The sequence below is a fragment of the Ipomoea nil genome, unplaced genomic scaffold (genome assembly GCF_001879475.1).
Source record: "Ipomoea nil cultivar Tokyo-kokei standard unplaced genomic scaffold, Asagao_1.1 scaffold1259, whole genome shotgun sequence".
NCBI lineage: Eukaryota > Viridiplantae > Streptophyta > Magnoliopsida > Solanales > Convolvulaceae > Ipomoea > Ipomoea nil.
In genome coordinates, this window is record NW_017617687.1 from 666,027 (window position 1) to 679,595 (window position 13,569).

Sequence of the window (13,569 nt, forward strand, 5' to 3'; positions counted from 1 at the left end):
TAAGTAGTTGCACCTATAGTTCTATGTAGTTGCACACATAGTTATAAGTAGTTGCACCTAGGTGTATGAATGTTTGCGAGTGGTTTTCAGGGGTATTACTACCCGCTGAACTCAGATCAATGAATGTTAACAAGGCAAAATTACATGCACATATAGGTGAAAGTAGGTGCACCTATAGTTATAAGTAGTTGCATACTTGCACCAATAGTTATAAATAGTTGCACATATAGTTATAAGCACACCCAGGTGCATGAATGTTTGCGGAAAGTGAATGCTAACAAGGCAAAATTACATGCACTTATAGGTGAAAGTAGGTGCACCTATAGTTATAAGTAGTTGCACCTATAGTTATAAATAGTTGCACAGATAGTTATAAGCACACCCAGGTGCATGAATGTTTGCGGAAAGTGAATGCTAACAAGGCAAAATTACATGCACTTATAGGTGAAAGTAAGTGCACTTGTAAGTGATTTTACTTGCACTTCGATGTTCAATTATTTATGAAAATTCCACCGCATTTTTTTTTTAAAGTTATTAGATCTGGACACGTGTCGCGCGCTGATTCGTTCTCATTTCCCTCCTGAGCACTTATTCGCACCTGAGTGCATCCCTATATATATATTCCTTACCTTTTGTTCGTCGAGACTGAACACGAGCTCTTCAACGTCTCTGGTGGCTCTTGTCGAAGATGGAAGAAGTTAGCAGCAAACCGATCTACTGCCCTTCAATGTCTCCGGTGGAGGTTGTCGAAAATGGAAAGAGTAATACCAAATTGATGTCTCCAGTGAAACTTGTTGAGGATGGAAGGAGTATTTATTATATTAATGGTAGTAACATGTATTTATTGTATTTTAACTTTGACGTCTAAGGTTCAAAACTTGTGCACACTATTATTATTCCATAATATGTCTATTTTTACCTGTGCGTTGCACGTAAAAGATTTGTTATAATCTTAAAATTATAACAACGAATATTATATAGTGCAATTGATGAAATGGGTTGTATCGATTATGGTTTTTTTTTTTTTTTTTTTTTTTTTTTTTTTTTTTTATGTTATCCTTGCTTGAATTCGAGCAAATAATTGTCCAATTATCCGTGCGATATGCGTGATGTGTGCGTGCGTGCGATGTGCGTGCAGTGTGCGTGCGATGTGCGTGCGATGTGCAGATATTTTTTTTTTGTTATATATTTAGATAATAAAATTACGGTATTAGTTTTATAGATTTTAGTTTTGATAGGGCCTTATTTATTTATCTGAACAGGGCCACAAAAATCTAAAAACCGGCCCTGTATATAGGGAAGGGTTCAGGTGCGGGGAAGAATTTCCATGCGGTTGTGCGGTTGATGCACCTTAAGCACACAAACAAAGAACCTTAAGAACACAAACCACTCACCTTAAGTACACAAACCACGCACCTTAAGTATACAACAAAGCACCTTAAGAATACAAACCACGCACCCAAGGTTTTAAAATGTCTCACCTTAAGTTTCACACAACTGATGCATCTTATTAAGCATACAAATCACCCACCTTGAGAAGGAAAACAATGCACCATAAGAAGGAAAATCACGCATCTTAAGTTTCAACAACTACTCACATTAAACACAAAACACACGCACCTTAAGCGCAAAACCTATGTACCTTAAGCACAAAACCCACGCACCTTAAGCACAAAACTCACGCACCTTAAGAAGGAAACCTACGCACCTTAAGTTTCAACAACTACTCACATTAAGCACACAATCCACGCACCTTAAGCACAAAACCCATGCACCTTAAGTATAAAACTCACGCACCTTAAGTACAAAATCCACGCACCTTAAATTTGACCTAGATGCAAAAATTACCAAATTGTCACTGCGTTTTTATTTTTGTTTTTTTTTTTTTTTTTTTAAATTTTAGTAATCCTGGACGTTGATTTAAGTAAGATCAATGGCTCAGATTTAATCGCACATGGACATACCAACCGCATTTGAACATATATAAATATATATATATATATATATATATATATATATATATATATATATATATATGTGTGTGTGTGTGTGTGTGTGTGTGTGTGTGTGTGTGTGTGTGTGTGTGTGTGAGAGAGAGAGAGAGAGAGAGAGAGAGAGAGAGAGAGAGAGACATTTTCGTAAATAATTGAACATCAAAGTGCAAGTAAAATGTATTACAAGTGCAAGTAGCAATTTCATATAGTGTACCTCAGTGCAAGTAAAATGTATTATAAGGGGTTAATTCCACCAAAGGTCCTTTGTCTTTGGTGGCAATTCCAAATTTAGTTCCAGACTATTGTTTGTGTCATTTTACATCCAAAACTATCATTTTTGTGGACACTTTTAGTCCTTCTTATGACTTTTTTTTTTTATTTTTAGTAAGGGCATTTTTGTCTCTTCATATTTTTCTTTTGTTATTTTTCCAGTTGCAACCGGTTTAATTGGTTTAGGACTTTACTAAATATCGGTTGAAAAATATGGTTACTAAAAATCAGAGGTTATCTAAAGTTCTAAACCAATTAAACCGGTTGAAACCGGAAAAATAATAAAATAAAAATATGAAGAGACAAAAATGCCCTTACTAAAAATAGAGAAAGTCATGAGAAGGACTAAAAGTGTCCAAAAAACGATAGTCTAAGATGTAAAATGGCAAAAACAATAGTCTGGGACTAAATTTGGAATTGCCACCAAAGACAAGGGACCTATAGTGGAATTAACTCTATTACAAGTGCATGTAAAATGTATTACAGGTGCAAGTAAAATTTATATTGAGCATCAATACAAAGTGCACCTAACGTTATACCTAGATGCACCTATAGTTATAAGTAGTTGAACTTAAGTGCACGAATGTTAACAAGGTAAAATTACTTACACTTGTAAGTGAAAATAGGTGCACTTGTAAGTGATTTTACTTGCATTTTTTCCTTGCAAATGTGTACCAGCTATATGCACTTATAACACATTTACTTGCACCAAAGTTTGAGGTACGAAAATGTCACCGCATCGTTTTTTAAAAATTGCATCTAATTCGTTGATCTGGACACGTGAACAATTATAAATAGTTCTTATTTCTCTCCTGGACAACCGTTCTCACTTGAGGGTGCCCATATATATATATATATATATATATATATATATATATATATATATATATATATATATATATATATATATATATATATATATATATATATATATATATATATATATATATATATATATATATATATATATATATATATATATATATATATGTATGGGATCAAATGCGGCAAGCTTCGCAGGCAGTAGTGCTGATTCATCTGGCCCGTCTATCTAAAGCATGATCAAAGGCTGAAATTCCATAAAAATGAGAAAAACGCGGTGAAAATTTTGTAATTTTTTGTAATCATAGTTGGATTGACGGTGCATTTGGACTGCTTTACCGTGCATTTAAGAATATTTGATAGTGCATTTTGAAATGCTTGAAGGCGCATTTAGAAACTCTTGTGATGACACGTGGGATATGATGAAGGTAATGAGAGTTAAGTAGTGCCTTCTATGCACTTAAAGCATTTCCAAATGCACTGATAATTATTTTATAAAAAGAAATTTATTTGATTAAAAGCCATTTTTAGTTACGGAAGCAAAACAAAACAAGGAAAAAGGATGCTATTGTCACGTTTAGATAACTACTTATATCCAAATGCACACGCTATAAACAACACTACTAAAAACAACTCAAAACTAATAATGGCTCTATTAACTGAAATAATACAATTGTTTAGAAACAACTTTTAGATTTTCTAACAAAATAAAACTCCAAAGTTCTAAACTAAAAAAATGATTCTCTCTCATGCTCAATGCTCCAAATGTCACGCAACAACACTTACAAAAGAACTAAGGAAAGAACAAACTCAGCATAAAATTGTTAAGACTTACTCCACATTGTAAAACATTTCAATTCGCACATAGCAAATAACACATAAGGACACATAATTGACACATAATATAACCCCTTAGGACCTTATCATTATTATTTCCAATTTGCACATGCATGACATGAAACTAAACATTCTAAATATATGCCAAGTATGCGAATTCACCATCATATAAGATCAGTACTCAACACTACATTAATATGATATATGTACAACACATGATAACATACTATAAATTACTCTACTAACAACATATAACACATATGAAGTAATTAATAGTATGAAACACATTGTTCACAGATTTTCATTTTTAATTACTTGAATACAAAATATCACATTAAATTTTCCTTTCTTTTTCCCATATCAATAACCATAACCATATAAGTATATATCTCACACCATTATATAAGGTTTCATAAAACATAAGTTTATGACTTACACCAAAATAATATTTTATAGTACATAACTAGTATTTGTCCCGTGCGATGCACAAAAAATATGTTATAAAAAATATCCTATATGAGGTTTATTCATATACAGGCCCGACCCTGGGCAAGTGCAGGCTGGGCTCTTGCCCAGGGCCCACCTCTACCTAGGGGCCCATAGTCCATAGCTATATAGTATATAATATATATATATATATATATATATATATATATATATATATATATATATATATATATTATAAAAAAAATTCTTTTATTGTTTTGCGGTTTTGGTCGCGTTTCTGCGACTTTACGAGGAAGCCGCGAGGAGACTGGAGAAGCGCAGACTCTCTCGCATCCACTCCAAGCGTCGCCGACTCGCCAGTTGCCAGGCCTTCTCAACGGTAAAAATGGAGTCATCAAATTCCCTCAGAAGTTAAAAACAAACTCAATCTGCAAATCCACTTATCCACCATTCACCATGGACGACAATTAATTTCACCGGCCCTATCTGAGTATCTACAAATCTGCTTTCAAATACAATTTACCACCCGGCCTTCCGCAATCCACATTCGTCTAATCACCATTCACTTTTATGGGCTCACGGCCTAATGCTCTAATTTGCAAAGGTATTTTTTGATTTCAAGTTTTATTGCCCTAAGTGCTTAGTATGTGAATTATGAATTTAGGATTTGTGATATGTTTACTGTAATTAGAATTAGGATTTTTGACAAATTTTTTACTGTAATATTCAATTAAATGCAGTGATTTGTTTACTGTATTCAATTTTTTTATTTTTTTTTTATTTTAATTTTTTTTTGAGAATTCAATTCTGCAGATCCTAATTCAATTATGTGTATTAGGATTTGCAGACTGAATTGCTACTATATTCCATCCTAATTTTGGATATTCTGTTTTACTTTTTACTCTAATTAGAATTAGAATTACTGTAGAATTAGAACCTAAGTATAAGACTTGTAATTGACATATTATGCAATTGTTTACTTAATAAAAACAAATTTAAGTTGTTGTAGGAGGAGAAAGTATTGCATTCTCACAAGGAAATATATTCAACTGATTCACAGGTGCTTTTTTTTTTTTTTTTTTTTTTTTTTTTTTTTGGTTAAGATCAATTTTATAATAATTTTTGTTAATATTCTTGAGTTTGTTAAAGTTGCAGATTGCTAGCAAACGGTTTCTATTGCTTATCGGATTCTGTTGACTATAAGTAGCTATCTTAAACAATATTAGTCTTGAAGAGGTTATTGATGACTTTGCATCTAGGAAAGCTCATAGAAGCTTTGTATTTGTATTTGACATTTAAAATGTAAAAAATATCAAACTTACCTTGATTGTACTCGTATATGACATTTAAAATCTAGTTTTAAAAATTTATGTTAACTTCTAAATATCGTATTGGGGCCCATTTTCTTAACTTGCCCCGGGCCTATAAAACTATAAGACCGGCCCTGTTCATATATAAAATTTTTGTTATTTAATAATTATTATGTGTGAATTCCTATGATAAAATTATGAACATAAATATATTTACAATTAAAATAATATTTAAGGTGGGCGATTACTACAAATCTTAAACTAAATTAAAAATTTAGTACATAGTATTTAATATTACAAATTTTTAAGAACTTAGTAAACTACAATAGTAATTGAATTACAATTTTAGAGTCACCACGAATCAAAATTTGTAGACCTTTGAGATTTCTAACTCTAGATGTAGCAACATACAATTGACCTTTAAAGACCAAACAATAACAATTTTAGTTTGAACATTGAGTTTTTCTCCCAAATACTATCGAATTAAGTGTGTAATCAATAAAAGATGAGAACTAATAATTTGAGAATATAATCTTAATGTTACTAAGCCTACTTCACGTCAATTAAGTTGGAGAGTGTTATTGGATAGTATCCGATGTATCCACGAACAACACATCTTTGTCTCTTAAATATTAGGCCACCTAGCTATGCTATATATTAATTTCAAACTTATGAACTTTGGGGTTGCACGTGTGGCGTGCATGCATGCTTCTTAAAGCCATATGATCTTGTGAAAATTAAATGTTGTTAATACCAACATTTAACCATTAATATCAATATTTAATTTTCACAAGATCATATATATGTCTTTATTATAATTAAGATACGTATAATATTCCACCACAAAACAATTTTCACACTTAACCATCTTTAACCATTTTGTGTAGGAGGAGGAAAAATACCTAGCAAGAGTCATTACTTCGGTCCCAGTGACCAAAATATCAATCGGAGACCCATACAGTTGACCCGACATTAATTCCTTAAGTATGCATACCCCCAATGGGAAACCTACACTAATGGGTAGTGACAGGATAATGGTGCTGGCACCCGACCCGGATCATAAGCAGCATCTGACCCGGCACCACATGGAATGGTGCTGGCACCCGACCCGGATCATAAGCAGCATCTGACCCGACACCACATGGAAACCCAACGGGCAAAACTCCAACGGGCAGAATTCCAACGGCTGTCACCTTTACTGCCATTGAAGCCACCATTGATGTCACCATTGATGAGAGAGAATTAAAGGCTTAGCTCTCCATTTATGCTTCATGTTGTTACTGTTAGCAGCTTTTGTATAAGTAGGGGCTCCCCTCAGCTTGGAGGGGGACGTTCAATACTTTGGACAAAGACACTGTATTTTCTATACTGAGACAAAATCAATACAACTATTGTTACTCTCTCACATAGCGTTATTATAATATTATTATTACCGGTAACATTATTACCGTCATTGGTGCTTTCATTGAGAGCCTGAGTCCAATACTCAAGCAGGCTACGACACACACAACTCTTTTCCTCTTTCAACAGCAAGCTTGAAAGAATGGTGTCCCGCAGCTCCCACGGTTCCCGCAACGTGAACAATGGCAATGCCTCAGGTGACCTCCGGGACCAACTCACCAACAATCGCGGAGAGGACCTCCAAGAACAGCTCAACAACGGGAGGCCCGGGGACCTTCGAGACCAACTCAACAATGGAGGGGTGAACCAAGCCGTGAACCTCTAGGCGACCGCCGATGTCATTCAGCAAGCAGTGACGGAGGCGCTAAATCAGGTGGCGGTGGGACTGTAAGGCCAAGTGCCCCCGCGGCCCCAGGAAATAGGGGTGGAGACCCAAAGAAGTGGACCGGCCAGACGACAACTAGGCCCTTCCCAATCTGCACCAGAACGATTGGGACAGAGGGCGCCCGTGCGGCAAAGGTTAGGATCACGGGCCGAGGAGTCCTCTACCAGAGGCCCTCGCCAACACGAAAATAGAGAAGCCGAGAGATCACCCACAGATGAGGTGGGCGAGTTTCGGGAGCCGACCCCACGCCAACACGTTGATGAGTCGGCCTTACGTCGACACTTGGAGGAGCGACGCGTCGAAGAGCCGGCTCCGCGTCAGCACTCGGCGGGGAAGTGACGCGTTGATGACTGGGTTCCACACCAACACTTGGAGGAACGGCAGCCGGCCCCACTGTAACACCCCAAATTTTCAAGATATTTAAAACTTATAAAATAAAGGCGAAATCTCATTAAATCCCAAAACGTAATACAAGAGTACGGGGTGCTATGCCACACCTGAACTAGAGAACTCAGGTGCACAGGCTAACTAACGAATATCCTCGATAATGTAAATGCATAAGCATGACACGCAGGCCGAAAGGGAAACTATCTACGTCTACACTCCAATTTCTAGCACGCTCTAGTGACTTATTCTTATGTGCCTGAAAGCCAAATATATCTGTTCAGCGAGAGATGCTGGTAACCCACTCCAACGCGTTGAAATACAATACATATAGATATATATAGATATACGAAAACCATTTTGAACATGAAGATATATCCTACGAACTCTAGCTTTTAAAACAGGGATAGACTCATCAGATAGGGCTAAGCACAGACAGCAGTTAAACCAACATATATAGTTACAAACATGCAAGACAGGTAAAGATAACCATAATTAATGATCATAACCCAACACATGCGATTCCCAGTGTAAATCCCCTAGTCACGTCCCTAAGATACTCAAAACAACAACTCATCCGTATTTCATCACATAGCACACTTTGTTGGCGCCACAGGACCAATCGCATGCCCATACATGAGGGTCAGCGCATATAGCTCTGACACGGCCCCGCAGCACCCTGCCCCGTATCGCAACACGGAGGGGTCGATCGCAACCGACCGACGAACCGCAGCTCATCATAGTTTGATCGCAACCAAACAGTGGACCGCAGCCCAAGAGTATGTCATCTGACCGCAGCCAGGAAATATGAACCGCAGCTCATGTAGAAACGTTTGATCGCAGCCCGAGAGTGTAAATTTGACCGCAGCCAGCTTCTGAACCACAGCTCAGGAATAACCAATCCGATCGCAACCGAATTGGGGTATCATGCACACATAACACATTGCAAGCACATGCAACCCACATTAACACATTGGGAAGGGGGAGAAAACGTATAACAAAACCTATGCGTGATCCTTCACATACTAAGAATAATCCTAAGGGGTTCATACTTCTTTCACCTAGGTCAACGGGATACCAATTCAACTATCATGCAATATATAAGACTCATACAACCTACGAACGATACCCGAAATATTAAACTAGACATAGGCACGATAGACGGAGTCCGTTAGGACACCACGGGGATCGGGGAAACATCAAACGGGGAAGCCAAAATCCCAAAGTGGGTTTCAAACCAGCGGGTAGCCGGTGGGTGAGGGATCACCCGCCGGCGGTAGCAAATCCGGGCAGCGGGTACCCGGCCGGCAGCTGCCCGCCCGCCGGCGTTGCCCAAGAAGGCCGCGGGTAGGTGGCGGGTCCCCTACCCCCACCTACCCCCCACTGACTCTTTCATCACAAAAACGCCCCGGGACCCTTTGTGGAACCCGAAACCATGCTTAGACACTTTCAAACGCAATTGATAACACACGTAGACAATTAACGGATCAAAATCAAGAAACATACGGCACATAACCTATCATGCTTTTCTAAACATAATCGACACCCAATCATGCGAATTCCCACCCCATATACCAAGAATGATATCATACGATACAACCTAGGGTTCTAATCACTTTTAATTCAACAAGGACACAATTCATCTTCTAACATCAAGATTCGGTAAGAATATCACATAAACATCAAGAACATCTTACAACTATCAAGAACATCATATAATCATCAAGAACGTCATATAATTATCAAGAACGTTATATAATTATCAAGGACACCATAATTATCAAGAACCTCTCATCATCAAGATCACCCATGGAATTATCCCATCAATCATCAATAATAATATCACAAATCATCAATACACAATAATATGGGGAAATCCTACGGGGGAAATCATAGCTATGAAAATAGGTTTTGTTGAGACATGGGTTACCTCTTAGCCTTAATTAATTCCTTGGCTATGAAGGGTCTTTCTTTAAGCTTTCTTGCTTTCTTGATTTTTTCTAAGGGAATTCTTGGAGCTCTTTGGGGTGGTGAGTCGTTTATTGTGGTGGGGGGTTCTAGGTGCCTCTTAAGTCCCCTATTTATATATTTAGGAGTCCTGGTTAGGAACTAATATTATGGGCTTGCTAATTCTATTCCTTTTGGAACTAAGGGTTGGGTTTAGGGATAAGGGCCCATGGATTATGGTGGGCATTTCCTAATTAATTATTGTGATTTAATTCCTTCTTTTGGGTAATTTGTTAAATGATTAATTGGTTTTAGGGATCGTAACACGGGGTGTTACACTCTCCCCTCCTTACGAGGGGCTTCGTCCTCGAAGCCCGGTGTGTTAATCCATTCTTTCACCCCTAGGCATCCCGCATCTTGGCCTCCTGGTTAGGAATGTGGCCCCACGTTTTGCCTTAGCTGGGGTAGACTGGATTTCTGGTGGTGTTGTGATAGAAAGTTTTTGGGTCTACCTCGGTCTCCTGCTCCAGAGCTGGGCGCCCCGCGAGTGCCCAAGGTGGCCTCGATTGCTGCCACCCTCTGATCTAGTGCGCGAGTCGTACGGATCAAGGATGAGAACCCTTCCTCCATGATTTGGTTTTGCCGGTTGAGCTGTGCAAGTATGCGTTCATTCATTGAGCCCTCGTTTTGCTCCCTCGGGTTCCCTCCTGATCGTAGTTGCACCGACGGGTTGGGTTCGTCATCCTCCTCCTGGTCCTCATTTCCCTCCAGGATTCCACAATCTTGCATTGCCCGTTTGAGCTTCTTGTTGGAGATGTCTAATTGGTCGACCAATTCTCTTCGTTCATCCTCGGGTTTTTGGCAAATTTCTTCGAGGGTGAGGTAATGTCCTCCCTCGGTGAAGTAGATATCATTGCGGCGTAGGTTCTGGGTGTTAAAGGTCATGCCATTTGCGGTCTTGACCTCGATGTGGCTTAGGTCCACCCCCTTTTTCTCCATGATCCAACTTATGATCATCCCGTAGGGTAAGCTAAGTCGGTTGCTTGATTTGCAAAACTCCATGTGTTTTAGCATGAGGGCCGGCAGGTTGAACTTGATTTTGTGTTTCAAGAAGTAGGCAAAGGTGCACTCTAAACTCCCCACGTCCTTGCTCTTATTGTTTGTGGGCAAGAGGCTATCGGTCACAATCATAACCAATATCTTTTGCTCAGCCGATAGCCACTTCCTATTAGGTCGTGTGGCCGAGGTGAATCCTTCCTCCTTCCCAAGTAGGTACCCGAGGTAGTCCTTGTACCCCGTATTTTGGGTATCAATCCACCCCTTTCGGTCGTAGTTTGACACACCCGTGGTGGTCAATTTCAAGAGCTTGGCCAAGCGGCCTTCGGAGAGTATAATTTCCTTACCACGAACCTTGGTGGCGATTTCTAGCTTATCACCCCGTTTTGTGGCCACTAGATGTTGATAGAATTCCTTCACCAATTCGGGGTACGTATCCCCCTTGATGGTGAGATACGTATCCAAAAGCCCTTGGTGGTTAAGCATATCAACCAATTCCGGAGAAAATTGGTCGGGTTCCAGGGCTTTACCTCCTATCACGGTGTAGCCGGCGTTGCTCCATTCCGGGGTACGAGTTCCGGGGGGTTTCTTCGGCATTTTGACACTTTTTCCGGCGACTTTTTCCGACGTGATTTTCCGGCGAGCGGTTTTCCCCGTTGGCGAGGGCGGCGACGGCGGACTGAGTCCGGGTGACGGCTCGGTGGGGGGGGGGGGTGATGGCGTTGGGGTGGCGCTGGGTGGTGTGCGGCAGCGGGTAGCGCCCAGGTGGGCGGCGGGCGGTGGTTGGCGTCGCGGTTTCCTTCCGGCGGCAGCGGCGGCGTGCGGCAGTTACGACCTGGGCGGCCGGTCGTGGCTTGGTCGCTGGTGATTCGTGGGTTCCGGCGTGGGGGTGGTCGGACGAGAGGGAGAGAAAGGAAGAGGGGAGGGAGAGAGAGAGGGTGTGGAAGAAGAAGAAGAGGAAGGGTTTTTGATTTGGGGATTTTTGTGGGTTTAGGGACTTGTAGGGTTTTAAGAAGAAACTGTTCCCTTGAGGTTTCAAGAAACACTCCTAGCCTAGTGGTCAAGAACTTGGTCTTGTATATGGGAGGTCAAGGGTTCAATTCCTATTGGTAACATTAGGCTTTTCTTGATGGTGTGGTCCCTGTCTTTTTCCCTCTTTTGTCTTTTAGTGATGGGAGGCTTGGCTTGTTATATAGTTTGTGGTTTCGTCTTTGTAAGCAGGATCGAATTTTTAATTGAATCTTTTATTTATAAAATTCCGAAGTAATCGCTAAATAAGTAGTTTACTATGAAGGTGATTACAAGGAATTGCCGGTTCATCCTAGACAGAATTCGTCTTCTTGATTTTCTCCTGCGGGGTTTGCTTGGTCCTCGTCTTCTGGGGTTAGGTTCCCCTCCTCGAGGTTGCTCTTGTTCCCGATGTCGGCTTGAGTGCGGCTCATGACGAATATTTTCCCGGGAGCGCCGTAGTTCCCTTGGTGGGCGGTGCCTCCGTGTTGACCTGTGGTGGTGGGGCGTGACCTTTGGGGTTGGACGCACTGGAAGGCTTTGTGCCCTTCTTCTCCGCAGTTGAAGCATCGCCAGGGATTGCCCATGCAATCTTTCCCTCTATGGCTTTTGTTGCATTTTGGGCAAGGGAAGCTCCTTGGGTTTGCTTCATTGTTCCCTAGGGACGGTCTTTGGTTGGTCAGGTTGCTTGGTCTTGTGTTGGTGTCGTTCCTTGTTCTTTTTACCGGTGGTGCTCCCCCTCCGGTGTTCCTTTTTCGTATCTGTTCCTGAACCCCGCGCTGGAGTAGTTGGATCCGATAGAGATTGGCGGCACTGGAGTAAGCCTCGTTTAGTGTCCGAGGTCTGCTTACCACTAGTGCTTTCCGGGCTTCAAAGTTGAGGCCCGAGACGAATCTCTCTATTTTGGTTACTTCGGTGGGGACTAGCTCTGGCGCGAAGCGCGCTAGTTCGAGGAATCACTTGTGGTATTCCATGACGGTGGCTGTTCCTTGTTTTAGATGGAGGAATTCTTCGTACATGGATGCCTTTACGTGTGTTGGGTAGAATCGTTCTCGTAGTCGTGTTTTGAGGTTTTCCCAATTGAATCCTGGTTCTTGTTGGTAAGCGGGACCCTCGTGGATCCACCAAAGATCGGCTTCGTGTCCGAAGTAGAACGAGGCTATCTCTACGCGACGTTCTTCTGGGCATTCCACTAACCCGAGGATTTTGTCGAGGGTCCGGTTCCATTCCTCCAGGATCACGGGGTCCTCTTCTCCTGAGAACGTGGGTGGTCGATGATTTGAAACTTGTCGGGCGACGTCTGAGTTCGTGTTTGATGGAGGAGGCGGGGGCCTGTTGTTGCGAAGAGCTACGTCGCTTAGTGCCTGGGCGACTTGCGTTAGTTGTTGTAGTGTTTGGGTCAGGGGGTCGTGTGTGGTGGGTTCCGGAGTCCTTGATTGTCTTCGGTTGGGTGCCATGCTGTCGTCTTTCTGAGTCAATGTTTATAAGAACATCAAATTAGAGCTTGACGTCTTTCTTTGACGGGATAAGCGGAGGAAGGTTTTCTTTAGGCAAGGAAGGAATGAAGTGAGGGGGTTTATATGTAGGTTTCACAATCTCACCGCGCGTCCTAAAATTCCCGCGTCCTATGTTTCTAAATACCTAGAGTTCAAGCCTAATGGCCTAAAGTCCGGTTTTAAGAGTCTTATCCTAGGGTCAAACTTAGGCT

General features: G+C 40.8%; 1 long non-coding RNA gene across 1 annotated transcript; it reads right to left on the reverse strand.

The window, feature by feature from the left end:
* Positions 1-628: 628 nt before the first annotated feature.
* LOC109184347 lies at positions 629-13,069 on the reverse strand. The gene is made up of 4 exons (XR_002054748.1): positions 13,059-13,069; positions 11,527-11,532; positions 10,310-10,315; positions 629-717 (listed from the first exon to the last, which is right to left on the reverse strand). It is a non-coding gene; the product is annotated as an uncharacterized LOC109184347 (long non-coding RNA).
* Between the last annotated feature and the right edge of the window lie 500 nt (positions 13,070-13,569).